Raw genomic sequence first — 14,781 nt, forward strand, 5'->3', positions numbered from 1 at the left:
ACTTTGCAATTTTTCCTTCTGCTTTGCAGAGTGGTCTGTGTCTCTTCTCTTCTTACATGCTGAAAAGGAGTTCATCCTGCTTTTATTGGTTCACGTGTAAATCCATATTTCCCCAGAGCAATTAAAGAAAAGGAGAATTTGGCCTGACCTGAGGAAGATGAATATTTTTTGTCTTCTAATGCCAGTATTATGTAATCATACTAGCTTGGTTTAATACTAGACTCCAATGCTATCCTTAAAGTAAAAAGAAACCAATTTCTTCTTTCACCTCTGCACTATGTCACATCAATTTTCATAGTGCAATCTTTTTTTGTACTATGGAGGAGCGTAATTCAAACCTACTCAGATTTCTGACTTTGCTGTAAATTAATCTTGCCGATGCATGTCTGACACTTGAACTAGGCTGTATCTTCCACTTCTTCAGCAGCCTGCATGACATCAAAATGCTACTCATACTGTGCACTGCTGTTTCTTATCTAGATTATGATGATAAAACGAAGACCAGAGGAAAAGGTAAAATGCCAAAAAGACACTCTGTGGTGTTTTCATAGCTTGTTCCTATCATCCTCCAGTTCAAAAACCCATCTACCAGAGCTCTGAGCTGTCACAGGCTGTGAGGATGGGTGACAAGAAAATCTATTTGTCTTGGCTGTAATGACAGTTTAAAACTCCAGCTCTTTTATTATATGATTGCTCTTATGGATATAATGGATCTGATTTTCCTCTCGGTTACCTGAGTATAAATCAGGATTATCTCCTTGAAATTGCACCAATTTAGTGCAGAATCAGGCTCACTCCCAAACATGTTGCTCAAGTGAAAATGTCGTCCTTTGAAATTACATTTTCCAGAATTAAGATACTGTGGGTTAAATGGAGAACAGAACCATACTTCTATGGTGTCTGGTTTCTCTTACTACCAGGACTCTTAATACCTTGAAATTTTACCAATATATAAATTACAAGAGGCAATGGGCACAAACTGGCACACAAGATGTTCCATCCAAACATCAGGAAGCATGTCTTTACTGTGCGGGTGACGGAGCACTGGCACAGGTTGCCCAGAGGGGCTGTGGGATCTCCTCCTTGAAGATCTTCAAAAGCCACCTGGACATGGGCCTGGGCAACCTGCTCTAGGTGACCCTGCTTGAGCAGGGGGGTTGGACCAGATGGCTTCCAGAGGTCTCTTCAAATCTCAGCCATTCTATGATTGTGAGATTCTGTGAATTTCAAAGTGTGAACATGCCAGAAAATGGTTTCAGCATTAGCCTACTCTGAAGAAAAAGATTAGCCTCCATTTCTCTGCTAACTAAAAACAACATGTTAAGGTAAGTCTAAGGAAGATTCTACTAGAGTAAGAAAGTCCTCGGTGAGCATGCTACAGCTACAATAACCCCAAAACTCCCCCAGCAAAGGCTGTGGAGAAGATGTAGTCAGACAGGGGAACAGCTATGCATACCTGTGCCTCAGGGAACCCCAGCAGCCCCCAGATCTTCCGCAGCAAGCCCAGGCTGTCATCGGGGCTCTTGCCCTGTGTTTCACCGGTGAAGATTAAAGACATTTTCAATATGCTTTAGTCAGAGCCAAGGGAACTGGCAGAAGCAGACAAGGACTAGGGAAATGAAAGGGTTACTTAAAATAACCTTTGCATACATGTAACGTCTGAATCCTGCTGAGCATTTCTCTGTACTAACCTGGGACCTGTTCTATGATATTCCTAGAAGAGAGTTGTTCCAGAGAGGGTATTTCCAGGAATTAAATTGTAGCCTATTTAGTTCCAAGGAATCCACTATAAGTAGGTAATATGTCGTTAACAGAACACCAACAAAAATTTGTTGTAGGGCTGTGGGAAGAGAAAAGAGAAAGACGTCAGCATTAACTGACATTGGTGTTTTTCTTCTCTTTAATGCTTCCCAAGAAAGTTTCCCTTATGGTGAACCTTCCAGAGGAAAAGCTGGTTTTCTACTGCAGTGGGAGTTAAAATTGCTATTTATTTGTGCTCTTTTTTCCTGTAGATACAAATAACTATGAATGATGAGTCAAATGTCAGCCATGATGCTTGGAGCTATGGCTCTGCATTAATCTTTAGCCTGGCAATTTTTTCCCCTCCTTCCTTCAAATTTGTTTCATCGTAAGGGATATCCCCCTCAGCTGCTCAAGTGGGAGATCAGTTACCCAGCATCAACTTCTCTGCTGTAATCCTTCTATTTAAAGGTGAGATAATCAGCTTTTGTTTGGTTGATTTGGATCTAAGACAATCTCTGGACAAAAATAACAAAGAAGAGCCTACATGGAGAGAATGCAGAGTCTCTGCTTGCCTGAAGAGAAAGGAGGTGGCCTTTTATTCTCTTTCCAACACTGAAAATTCTCATGCCCCGCAAACCCCAGTGGTATAACTTAGAGCATTACCCAAAGACAAATGCTCCTGTTAGTAAGTGAATATCGTCTGGACAGCAGGCTCAGGAGCATGCCAGAATACTTGGCATGAGTGATCATCCCAAGAGAGAGAAAGAACAAATACTTCGTTCATCAAGTGATGGCACACAAGGTTGCTGCTTGGGGAGCTACCTTTCAACTCCTGTTGGCTGTCTTTCAGGACTGTGTGTGCTTTGGAGGAGAGGCAGAATTCTTTCTCTCTCTCCTTCTATCCTTCTGTTTCTTTCCTACCTTTCTTCCTTCCTTCCTCCCTTCATTTCAGGAAAAATCACTGGACAGAAAACTGTTGAGAGAAAGTGTTTTATGTCTGCAGAAGTTGCACATCATACACAGGAGGCATGAAAGCCACCAGGCTGTATCAAAACATCTCAACAGTGGCCGGGCATTTCCACAGTGGATTGTATTCCTGTATCTCTTCTCCTTAGATCTTTCTTCAGAAGAGGCTCACATGAGTAGGTAATGGACACTGAGTTTGGGCTACTCCCCACTAGGAACTGAGATCCCTCAGGAGATGCATTCTAGCCAGATATTCTCGGCCTCAGGAAACTAAAAAAACCCACAAGGTATCAGATCAAATTTCCACAAGGTGGTGAGTCTCTTCAGAAAAAGATAGTGGAGTGCTGAGCTAATACAAAATGAGCAGTTTTGTTATCTCCAACAGATGTTTCACTATGCAATTCTATTTCATGCCTTTGATATTTCAGGTATTCAGTTCTATTTGGGAGTAAGCAAACACTAACGCATCAGAATTTTATCAAGGCAGAAATTCACATTTTAGGGCTATGTTAGGATGAAGGGCCTGAAGAGAAAAGTTCTGTGCAGTGCTTTCCTCTAGGAAATTGCAGGTGTTAATGTTCAGGGAACAAATAAGTTTATTCGTGCCCCTATAGCAGGGTTCCTGGTTATGGTTGGGTTCAGTAGATGTTATCATACAAGAAACATACCAGCTCTTCACATCATAAAATATGATGCTTTGTATGTCTGTGGGAAGTTAAGGGAAAACACATCTGGAATAGCAAAAAAAAAAAAAAAAAAAGTAAGTGTTGCTAAACGCTTGGGTTCATGAACTAGTTGAACAAGGCAACACAGGATAGATCTGCCTGCAAGCTCCTATAGGTTCACCTGGAAATGTCAAGGGACCACAACAGCCCCTGAACAGTCACCCTGGCAGAAGAACAGTCCATTGTCTTCAGTGTCTCCGCACCCTGATGTGTGGACCTGCTGGTGGTGAGATGGAGCTTGGCAGGGAGTTGTGCAGGAAGGAATTCCTCCAAAGGGAGGGGTCAGAGGGATATGACCTTCCCCTGCCTTGCAATCTTATGATTGCACTATTACAGATTCAAACTTGGCAAATGCAAAAGTTAAGGTTCCTATGGCAACAGTTATCTCTACTGCAATTCATGCCTTGTATACTTATCATACACATTTAGTGTCAAAGAGGAATATATTACATGACACATTTAACAAAGACAGAACAGAAAATACTCCAGCTGTGGAATGCAGCCAAGTTAAAGATTACTAAAGAAACCTTGATTTTTGGACTGCTTGACCTTTTCTATTTTAACTGTAAAACTTTTTGGTTACATTAACAAAGATTTGTACTTATTATCTGCCACCTCATCCTTCAGATGGTAAGGGCATTCTCCAAGCAGATGAAATGTTCTGTTCCCTAGATACACTCTATCTTCTACTAAAGTCAATGTTCATTGTCATTTTCCACTGGTGGGCTTAGCTTCACTTGTAGTCTTTCTGGGAGAGGAATTAATGAATATATTTAAAAAAGAATACTGGTGAAAATTTCAGTGAGGCAATGTCAGTGCAGGTAGCTGTTTGCTTTAGTCAGTTTTGCTATTCCCTAATCTCTCGGAAATATAAGCAGAATTGGATGAAATTACATGATTTTTTGTCACAGTTTTGATGCAGAAATATGGGTTTATTTGTCCTTTCATCAAACATATAGGAATGGCCCTACCAGCTCAAACCAAAAATTCAGCTCTTTCAACATCTTGCTATCAACAGTGACTGACAATAGGTTTCTGAGGAAGAGTATAGGAACAAAGAAAGTTATGGAATGACTTTCTAGTTTTTCTCAGCCTTAAGCAAACTATGCCTCAGGAACCTCATGAAAAATATTATTATTTTTTTTAATTCCTGTTGTGAAACTGTCAACTGATTGGATTCATTTGATGTATAAGAAACAATGGGCTGTATTCAGCCCTGAAAGCAGTGGGTATCAATCTACCCATTTCAGTGAAGTATTTCACAGACAAAATTGTGCTACTTGACCTACTGCCTACATGGTTTCCTTGCAAACACAATCAATTTCACTAAATCTGTGCAAAATGAGGATAAGTAAAAGAAGAATCCAGGTAGATGTTCCAGAATTTCCATCTCCGTGCACTTGTGTCCTTGTTGACAGCTGCTCAATGTCAGTAGAAGCCACTGTCAGATCAGATTGGCATTGCCTTGCTCATTAAGCCCACATTTCAGATGGTGCAACCTGTCACGGCACTGTCAATTGATGTGAACTGATTTGCTCTAACCAGAGCTTGGAGCAATTTGAGGGCAGTGCCTGGCATTACACAATGCGCAAGGCAATGACAAACAATAGCCACATAAGAGTGCTTCCAGTGGTCCTAGACTAGATGAGCCAAATCTATAGGTAACATAAAATGAAACAATTTCTTTGAAATCAGTGGGGTCCACATCATTTATATTAAATCAACATCTGACAAGCAACATAGAAACTTAAACAAAGAGATCTTTGCTGCCTTCAATAACAAACACAACTTTCTTCAAAAGGGGTAGCACCTCTGTAGCTGATACGAAACTGTGAAGCAGCTCTTATAAAACCCTACAGGGCCCGGACCTTCGTCCACAAGCTAGAATGGCAAAACTCTTTGTCTTGTGACCTAACAGAGGTGTATTGGTGGCATATTTATTATGGAGTGCACTTGTCTTGGGTAGAGCTGCTCTTTCAGAAGCTTCAGATTTGGCTCCAATTGATTTATTTGGATAACATATTTATTATCTCTGTGGGCATGATTTAAAAAAAAAATAAATCAGAATTTGAGGTGTTTTGTCTGGGGGGCTGGTTTGAAGAGAGCTGATTTTGAGAAACAACTAAAAATTAAATGATGGGAACAAAATAATCAATCCTAAAGGAAACAAACAAACTGTCCTTCCTCGAGGTGTTAGGCAACCTTAACTGCACCAATTTCACTAACTTTATCATCATGGTAAGAGTGGAAAAATAGATTTTTATATCTATTATGACAGTTTTGTGCTGTGGTTTCTTGAGAGTTTCACTAATTTCACTTCTGCAAATCATTATTTCCCCACACGGGAGTCTCCCAGACAGACTACCCAATGCAGGTATGCAGTACCTTCCATGCCCTCTGGCACTCCCAGAAGATGCGCAGTGTGTATGCAGGTATGAGTGTATATGTATACAAGCTGTACCAAACTATGCAATGGTTTATTTACCTGTTCTTTACTCATGGCTTCCCTGGAAGTTAGATACATGCATTTGTTACGCAAGAGCATTGCTCTTGTATCCACTTGGATAAAAGTAAAGTAAGATAACTTTTAAGTAAAGTAAGGTAAGTAAAAATTACATAATCATGCTAACTACCATGCCCCAAAATGGCTGTTATACAAGCAAAAGACTTTGAAATATAACCCTAAGCATCATCAAATTGTGAACAAATTCTTTGCATAGAGTTATGATCATTGTATGCAACAGTTATAGTGCAGTATATTTGAAAGATAGGTTTTGAAACAACATCTTGTTTAATGGGACTATAACATCTCTAAAGGAAAAATATTAGTTATTTAATATCAAAGAAACAACATAGATGCATACACAATGATACAAAGGTTGTCTTTGCCCTAAGGCTCTCATGGGCTGAGATTTGGAAGTGTCTGAAAAGGCTCACTCTTTAATTTCTGCAGATAACTCTTTCTACATGTGACCAGGTACGATTAGCTCTTGATACTCATCTCCATATACCTACACCAAAACAAGTTACCTAGATTTCTTGGATTGCCTAATTTAACATAAAAGAGAGCATCAATTCATAAAAGAGGATAATAAAGCTGCTTGAATGTGACTATTTGGGAAAATCTGACGTTTCAATTATAAAAAGTTGTTCCTTGTTGTAGTATTATAATCCTGGCCCACAGATTGGCCATTCTGGCCATCTGTTTCTTTTCTCTCACCCTCACAGACAAGAAATGTCTTTGCTGACGGTGGGTCAATATTAGTATTTAATTTGCTTGACATACACTTGAAAAATATCTGCCACCTCTGTCAAGTCTGAGGTATATACTACACTGATTCCTGCCATTATTGCAACTTCTAACTTAAGAAACAGTTTCTTCCTTGCAGACAAGCCCCCTTGCCAACCGACAAAATCTCAACAACATACTCCTGGCAATGACCTCCTGGTCATAAAGGCCTATGTACCAAGCTGTGCAATCTGTACTCAGATTAAATTGATTTTCTGATTAAAGAAAATACTTGAAAGCTATGGAGTGGGAGCATTGCCTGGCTCCATCTCTGTTTCCACAGCAAGTCTAAATAAGAATAACAGGAGCCACATGGGATTCAACTGGGTTGCAGTTTTCCACTGGGCAAAGATGGCAATTTATACCTAATCTTTTTCTTTCTTTTTTTTTTCCTAACCATGTATTACACCATGTGAGGGGCCCTCCCTTTTATCCCATGACTGATTAATTTCTTTAAGACCTTTTGGTGATGTGAATAGCTTTCTGAAAACCCAAGTCCACTATATCAGGCAGCACGCCCTCAGCCTGATTCTCATTAACTTCTTCAAAGGATGCTAATGGATTTGTGAGGCATGTTTTCTCTCTACAAAATGATGTGTTTACCAATTCTATTTTCTATGATCTGTACCAATTTGTCTGGTACAGAAATCAATTTTACTGGTCAGTAGTTTTTCAGCTCTGCTCTTTAAACTTTTTTTTTTTAATAGCATCACATTTGCCACTTTGTATTTCTCTGCTTTCAAGGCTGATTTCAGAAATTAGCAGTTCAGCAGTCTCATATTTTAGCTTCTTCAGAATGCTTGGTTGAATGCTACCTGGTCCTTGAGTTCTGCTACTGTTTGTTTTATTGAATTGCTCTGAAAATCTCTTCTGTGGACAATTTGATTTGAGACTGTTCTGGCTTGTCCCTGTAAAGACTGGTTCACATGTGGAAACCTCCATGACCCCTTCTGAAGAGAACATTGATGCAAATCATTCCTTTAGCTTTCTTGCCATGGGCCTAGCTTCCTGGAGTATCCCATTTACACCTTAATCATCTTCCAGGCCATTGACTTTCTAACAGGCTTCCTGTTTCTGAGGTATCTGAGAACATTCTTATTAGTCATTTCTGTGCCTTTAGGAGGTCACTTTTCAATTTTTTTTTTATTTGGCTTGCCTCATTAGAGTTCTGCATTCAACAGGGTAAGTTTGCTTTCTTTTATTTTCCTCACTTGGACAGGATATGCACATTCAGATGGATGGCTGTTTTACTTTTAATAGCTTCCTTTGTTCTTTTATTTAAATACACTGGCTTTTTTTCAAATTCTTTTTAGTGTCTTGTTCTGTTTCTGTGTGTGCATGCATGTGGTTTTTTGTTGGTTTTTTTTTTAGCGTTTTTTCCTTTTTCAGAATGTGTGATATACAGACTATATTATTCTACTAATCTAAACATTTACTTCTTTGTCCACTCCTTTTAACTATTTCTCTTAACTTTTACAGTTTTCCGTTTTTAGAAATTAAACATGATAAACCTTACCTTTTTCTTCATGTTTTCACTCCTGATATGATAATGTAAGTTAAGTATTATTGATCCAGCATCCACATACTGCTTCAGAGAACATAATATCTTTCGGGGGGTTCAGATTAGTTGCTCCAAGAAGTGGCTATTTATGTACCTCAGACTCTGAAGACCTTACTGCTACTAGAGACAAACTAAGAGAAAATTTCAAACTGAGATTTGAAATTTGCTGTGAACCATCCTTGGAAACACAATTACAGAATCACAGAATCATCTAGGTTGGAAGAGACCTCCAAGATCACCGAGTCCAACCTCTGACCTAACACTCACAAGGCCTCCATTAAGCCATATCCCTAAGCTCTACATCTAAACATCTTTTAAAGACCTCCAGGGATGGTGACTCAACCACTTCCCTGGGCAGCCCGTTCCAATGCCTAACAACCCTTTCAGTAAAGAAGTTCTTCCTAATATCCAACCTAAACCTCCCCTGGTGCAACTTTAGCCCATTCCCCCTCGTCCTGTCACCAGGCACGTGGGAGAACAGACCAACCCCCACCTCTTTACAGCCTCCTTTAAGGTACCTATAGAGCGCGATAAGGTTGCCCCTGAGCCTCCTCTTCTCCAGGCTGAACAAGCCCAGCTCCCTCAGCCGCTCCTCGTAAGACTTGTTCTCCAAACCCCTCACCAGCTTCGTAGCCCTTCTCTGGACTCGCTCGAGCACCTTAATGTCCTTCCTGTAGCGAGGGGCCCAAAACTGAACACAGTACTCGAGGTGCGGCCTCACCAGAGCCAAGTACAGGGGGACAATCACTTCCCTAGCCCTGCTGGCCACACTGTTTCTTATACAGGCCAGGATGCTGTTGGCCTTCTTGGCCACCTGAGCACACTGCTGGCTCATCTTCAGCCGACTATCCACCAATAAACCCAGGTGCTTCTCTGCCAGGCAGCTTTCCAGCCACTCATCTCCCAGCCTGTAGCTCTGCTTGGGGTTGTTGCGCCCCAGATGCAGGACCCGGCACTTGGCCTTGTTGAACTTCATACAGTTGGCCTCAGCCCATCAGTCCAGCCTATCCAGATCCTCCTGCAGAGCCTTCCTGCCCTCAAGCAGATCGACACATGCACCTAACTTGGTGTCCTGCTCACACTCCCTCATAGCCCTTAACCTCTCCACCTCCTCCTCGAGCTCTGCCACCAGGCTGACCAGGCCATCCACCTGCTCACACCTCATACACACAGTGTCTCTGCCACCCTCAGATGGCAGCAACAGGCTCAGGTACTCCTTGCATCCAGAGACCTGAACTGCCACACTTTCAAGTGGGCACACAGTCTGAGTCCCCACAGACTTTCTAGAAAGCTTTCTGCCTAGTGCAGGCCACGGTGGTTTAGCTATACGTAGACAGCCGGTAGGTGAGTTGTTCTTATAAGCCGGGAGGGGCACCCTTCCCTGCCGCACCGCGCTCCCTAGGGCCGCTTCTGAAGGTCAGGGGAGGGGGCGCTGCTGGCTCCGCCCACGCCTCGTCAGCCTCCCTCAGGAGGGCTGCCGGGCCCTGGCGGCTCCCTCGGCTGCCTCGGCGCCGGAAAAAAGCCCTGCCCGCCTCGATCCCCGGCTCCGCCGCACAACGCGTCTGCCCCGGAGCCGATCGCCTCGGGGAGTGGCTGCAAAATGGCGGCGACGCCCGACTTAAATGGCCCGAAGTCGCTTTTTTGTGTCTTTGATGGATGGAAAAAAGGGTTAAAAACATGGCACGATGCTGTAAATCAGGACCCACTTACTAATCTGAAAAAAATAAGAAAGAAAGACAGCAGTGTTACCTAATATCTGAAAAACTGATGGCCCTCATATCCTTAATCAGCTACCATTACCTGTGGTGGGAAACACATGAAGTATACTGAATCTTGAAAGATGATGTCACTCTTAGTAAGCCAATGCATTTAATGATTTCCCTTGTTTATCTCCTAGATTCAGAAAGGGCTGTGAGGTTTATAACGAACTATGAGGCAGCAAAATTGTGTATCACCTGAACTGGCCAAATTTCAGCTGGCCCAGCCCCTTTGCTGTTGTTTGCGGATAATGTCCACAAATCTGTGGCCTGCCAGGAGAAAGGAGGTGTCCAGCCACTGCTTCTGGCAGGAGGTCCTTGCTGCCAGCGCGGAGCCTGGGACTGAAGCCACAGGGCCTCCCTTCCTCTTCACGCAGCTGGTCATACCAGCTTGCACCGTGCCGGCCACCCCCTCTGTTTTGTGGCCCTGATGCCAGGCCTGGGCTGGCAAGCTGAGCTGTGGATGCATCTGCAGATTTTTCAGGGCAAATTCAGATGCAAATAAGAGTGAGTACAAATGTGCCTAAGGGCAGCTGCTCACCTTGAAGCTTCGCAGCCTGACCCAGGCTATAGGATGCCTGTCAACATCAGCTAGGGAAGGGAATTTTCAAGAAATACCCAGGACTGCTTCTCCTTGTGCGGCTTTCACAGGCTACTTTGAACCCTGAAACTGTCATGTTAGCAATACTCCCATCGACTGACTGCTCTAAATTTGGGGTGTTATCGCAGTTTCCTAGAGGGCCTTCTAAGTGCTCTGAAAAGTCTTGGTCTAATATGCATTTCTGCTGCTGTGGCTGCCTCAGAAAAGATGGTTGACCTTTCTCAGAGCTTAGAGACCTGATGTCGTAGTTTTTTAAGGACAGAAGAGATCAGCATGTTCATCCATCATCCTTAAACATCATCCCTCTATCACTAGGAACAGACATGACCCTGGCATTAAAGCTTATTTTAAGTTATTTTCACAGCTGCTTCTCTGCATTTGTTTGACCGAGAGGAAAAATTATCAAGCTGAAACTGCTTTTCTATTTCATATTATCTTATCAACATGTTTATCTTTTGGGGTGACGGGAAAAGTAACCCCAGTACTTCTGTTTGTGAATATTCACAGAGGTAAGGGGATTTAAGCAGTTAGTGAATGGTTTGAAGGAAAATTTAGATCCCCTTTACAAACATCATTATGTTGATGGAAATTCTCATTTTTATGCAAACCTTTTCCCTATAATAATTTACTTTAAAAACATCTTCCTTGTATTATTTCCAGCTATCAGAATTAATCAGCCAGGTATACGCTAAACTCTGATACAGGGCAATGGCAGTATATGGAGAAACAAGCATAAATTATGTCACTAGTGAGTCCAGAAAAGGATTGCAGTGATAAGGGAAGATGAGCTGAAACATTTATTTCACCTTATCTCCTACTCGTAATAAAATAAAAAAAGAATGAATAATAAATAATTCTTTTTATAAAGAACCAGCTTTGTTTGCCTTTCCCTGCTGTACCCATAAAAAGTTCTCACCAGCAAAGTGTAGCACTTGAGTTCACACGGTTTCATCCCAGGGACATTTGACTGTCTCTACATCGTGTGACTTTAGATCATACTCATTTTCTAAAGTTTAACTTTTTGTATCATGAAAGTCCCATGTGGTATGCAAGCATTTTCATTTAAGGCAATTAAGCTGTCTTCATGAACAAGACTTCTGGATCTGCAAAACCACAGTGTCAGTAGATAAGTCACGGTGTGAGCTAGCATGGGTATCTGGGAAGTCAATGTACTTGCCAGGCACTGCTGAGGCTGCAGCTGTGGCATTTGTGCCTCTACCTCTATTTTTTGCTCATTTTGTTGTCAGAGAACTTACCTCACTAGTCGTCCCTGCCACCCAAACTCTGTGAATCTAGCACAAGCATTTTAAGAAGGGAGGGTTAGTGCATCAATGTTTCTGTGGGCATGTTCACAAGGGCAGAGCCGTGTTTTCAGCAGGAGCAAACATATTTGCACTAGTACTAAGCAAACCAGCTTGGGCAGCAGCAGCAGCACACTGGGGCACTGGGAGCGCAGGATAAATTGGACAAATCTGCCCAGAAATGATGAGTACATGCTGAGGCAGCTGCTATGCACTAAGGTCCATACTGCAGAGCGTCGTTCTAGTGGTACCCAGCCACCAGAGGTGCCTTTGCCCTTGTTGCAATGACACCTCTGATTACAGTGTAGGTGTCTTTTTGCTGCTAGATACATCAGTGTGTTGAGACTGTTTTGTGCTGCTCTGGGGACATGAAGCAAAAGTAAATAAACATTTACCAGACAGTTGAAATGGCTGGTAATGGCTACTAATTATGTAAGTCAAATAAAATAACTGGTGTTTGAATGACTGACCTTTAATTTCTATAACTCAGAGAGCATCCATTTGCTACAACATTCAGACCTCAGCTATGGTTACGTGGCTAAACTTGCTTTATTATTCAGAAATTCCTCTTTCTGCCTGCCATAGCTTAGAGCCAAGAATTTTTCAACACAGTTTATTACCACTTTCTCTGAATTTTAACCCCATGATGCAGGGTTTATAAGTGGGTGCTTTTGAGGAGTTTCTGCTTTCAGATTTTCCCATATGTTTGGTGTCTGAGAGATGAGTTTTTTCCTATAGGATGTTTTATAGAAGAACAAAAGCTACCATCAGAGTAATATAAAATGCTTTGATGAAATAAGACCATCTACAAACTGCTTCATGGAACTTGTGCAAATAATTGATTTAAAGCACTGTGACTGTCAGCAACTAAAACAATGCAGCTATTTTGCAGACCTGAATTGCCTGCTGAGTAACAACCGACACCAACAAATAAATTATATTTCAGAGCTGTTAACAAGCTTATCTATTAATTTATGTGTGCATTTAAAAACTACTAAATAGAAATTTATTCCTGAATAAATACTAATCTCATTTTCGGAGGCAAATTGTCATTCAATCTTGTTTATTACAACAATGCAGAGAAAACACATTGTTTAATGGAACATAAGCCCAGACAATAGTCTGATTAGAGCTAGGACATTGACAGGCAGAACTAGGAGTGACTTTGCATCTGTCACCTACATTAGTATAAACTCTTTAGACAGTATTTGTATCTATTAATGATCATATTATCTGCCCTCAGATTAACAGAATTTTTCAGATCCTATTCTGCATATCATTAATTTGAGTCATATTGACCAGAGAATGAAAGGCATATAGGAATAATCAAAAGTAGTCCACACTTCAGTTGCATATAACTTTGTTTTGATGGAGGGTTTCTTTTTGAGCTTACTACTCTTGGCTAAATCCCTTCGCTGATCCTGAACAAAGTATCCAGAAGTTGCTACCAAGATGTACAGCTGTGGAGAATTGACAAGAAAATTGTTCTTAAGGTATAAGCACAGGCCAAGACTTGAAAGATCTGGTTTCAGGTCTCATCTGAAGACTCTCTGGAGGCTTTATCAAACCAGGTAATGTGCTTTCCTTCTTGCTTCAGGTTTTGCCTTGAGGTTTTCAGACTGTTTTGCAGGCTCCTGGACACCCATAGGTGGCAACTTGTTAAGGAGTGGTGAGTAATGGCTAAGGGAAAACAAGCTTACTCTTAGTCGGCTGCTATTAGTGACAGTGGAGATGTTTTAAAAGGTCCACAAATACAGAAAGCTTAAAAGTCTACACATTTAACTTTCAGTTATACTAGATGAGCTCTTTGCACTGTGGACACTTGATACAGAACTGTAATGCCGTTGGTATTGATGTAATACTGAAGTCTATCACTCCATTCCACGGGACCTCTAATAGAGATCTCCCACGCTGACCTCCCCTATGATGCCCTATTTCTGCCCATACAATATTGATAGCTACTCAGGAGAAACGTGTCATGTTTTCCATTTTTTCTAGCTTTCCTGGTTTTCAGTTGTTCATGGTAAACATTGCCAACCTTCTGACAAGGTCAGGAAGCCAATAAAGACCGCAAAATACAAAGGAGAGGTGGGTACCAAAAATATGCAGTTCAGGCCGCTTTGGCAATTTTGTGGGATTTTTTCCACGTCTCAAGAGCATAAGCATCATAAAAGTGGGAGAACACAGCTTTGGGGAAAAAGGATATAAACCTTGTTTTAGTTGTCTGTGTAAATACAAACTTCATCCTCATGCACATAAATTTTATGTTTAGAGATAGTCTAACAACTGGAAGAATGCTCCTTTAAAGATTGGGCCATTAAAAGGAGATACATGACCTTAAAACTTAGCCAATTTAAAGACAGTGTCTTTCTATTTAATGAACAGATGCAGAGAAATATAGGCATTTTTTCTTTTCTTGGAGATGGATTTATAACTACTAATATTTTCATTCTGGTATTATCTTAGTGAATATGTTTTATGTTTTATGATGTACCACGGTTTTACATGGACATTTCATTCTTACTTACTTACTTGAAAATAATAATAATTAAAAAAAAAAAAAAAAGCACCAGCAAATATGAAGAAGAAATGTGGAAAGCTATAATACTGGATTTACCTGAAATCCTAGCAATAATGTGTCAGAAGCTTTACCAAAAAAATAACAATAATAAAATGTAAACCTCTACTCTGAAACGACACTGACTGAATGTCATAAACTGCCTGAAAGCTGAACACTGAACTTGCATGCAATCATTCACTGGCGTGCTTACATCTTTCGGATGAATGCAAAGCTCTCGAATAGCATAAAAAATGAAAATATAATGGCCTCAGCATGCA

The 14,781-nt window shown here is 41.2% G+C and overlaps 1 long non-coding RNA gene across 2 annotated transcripts in view; it reads right to left on the bottom strand.

The window, feature by feature from the left end:
* Nucleotides 1–14,781, bottom strand: part of LOC308191884 — a 54,166-nt gene that overhangs the window by 8,643 nt on the left and 30,742 nt on the right. Inside the window, exon 5 of one of the 2 annotated variants that reach the window (XR_013948338.1) lies at nucleotides 3,445–13,623. The exons of the other annotated variant lie outside the window; for it this stretch is intronic. This is a non-coding gene — a long non-coding RNA (uncharacterized lncRNA). Of the gene's footprint in view, nucleotides 1–3,444; nucleotides 13,624–14,781 lie in introns of those variants that run through there. 2 annotated transcript variants of the gene reach the window in all.

Source organism: Anser brachyrhynchus, assembly GCF_964034855.1.
Source record: "Anser brachyrhynchus genome assembly, chromosome: 3".
Lineage (NCBI taxonomy): Eukaryota > Metazoa > Chordata > Aves > Anseriformes > Anatidae > Anser > Anser brachyrhynchus.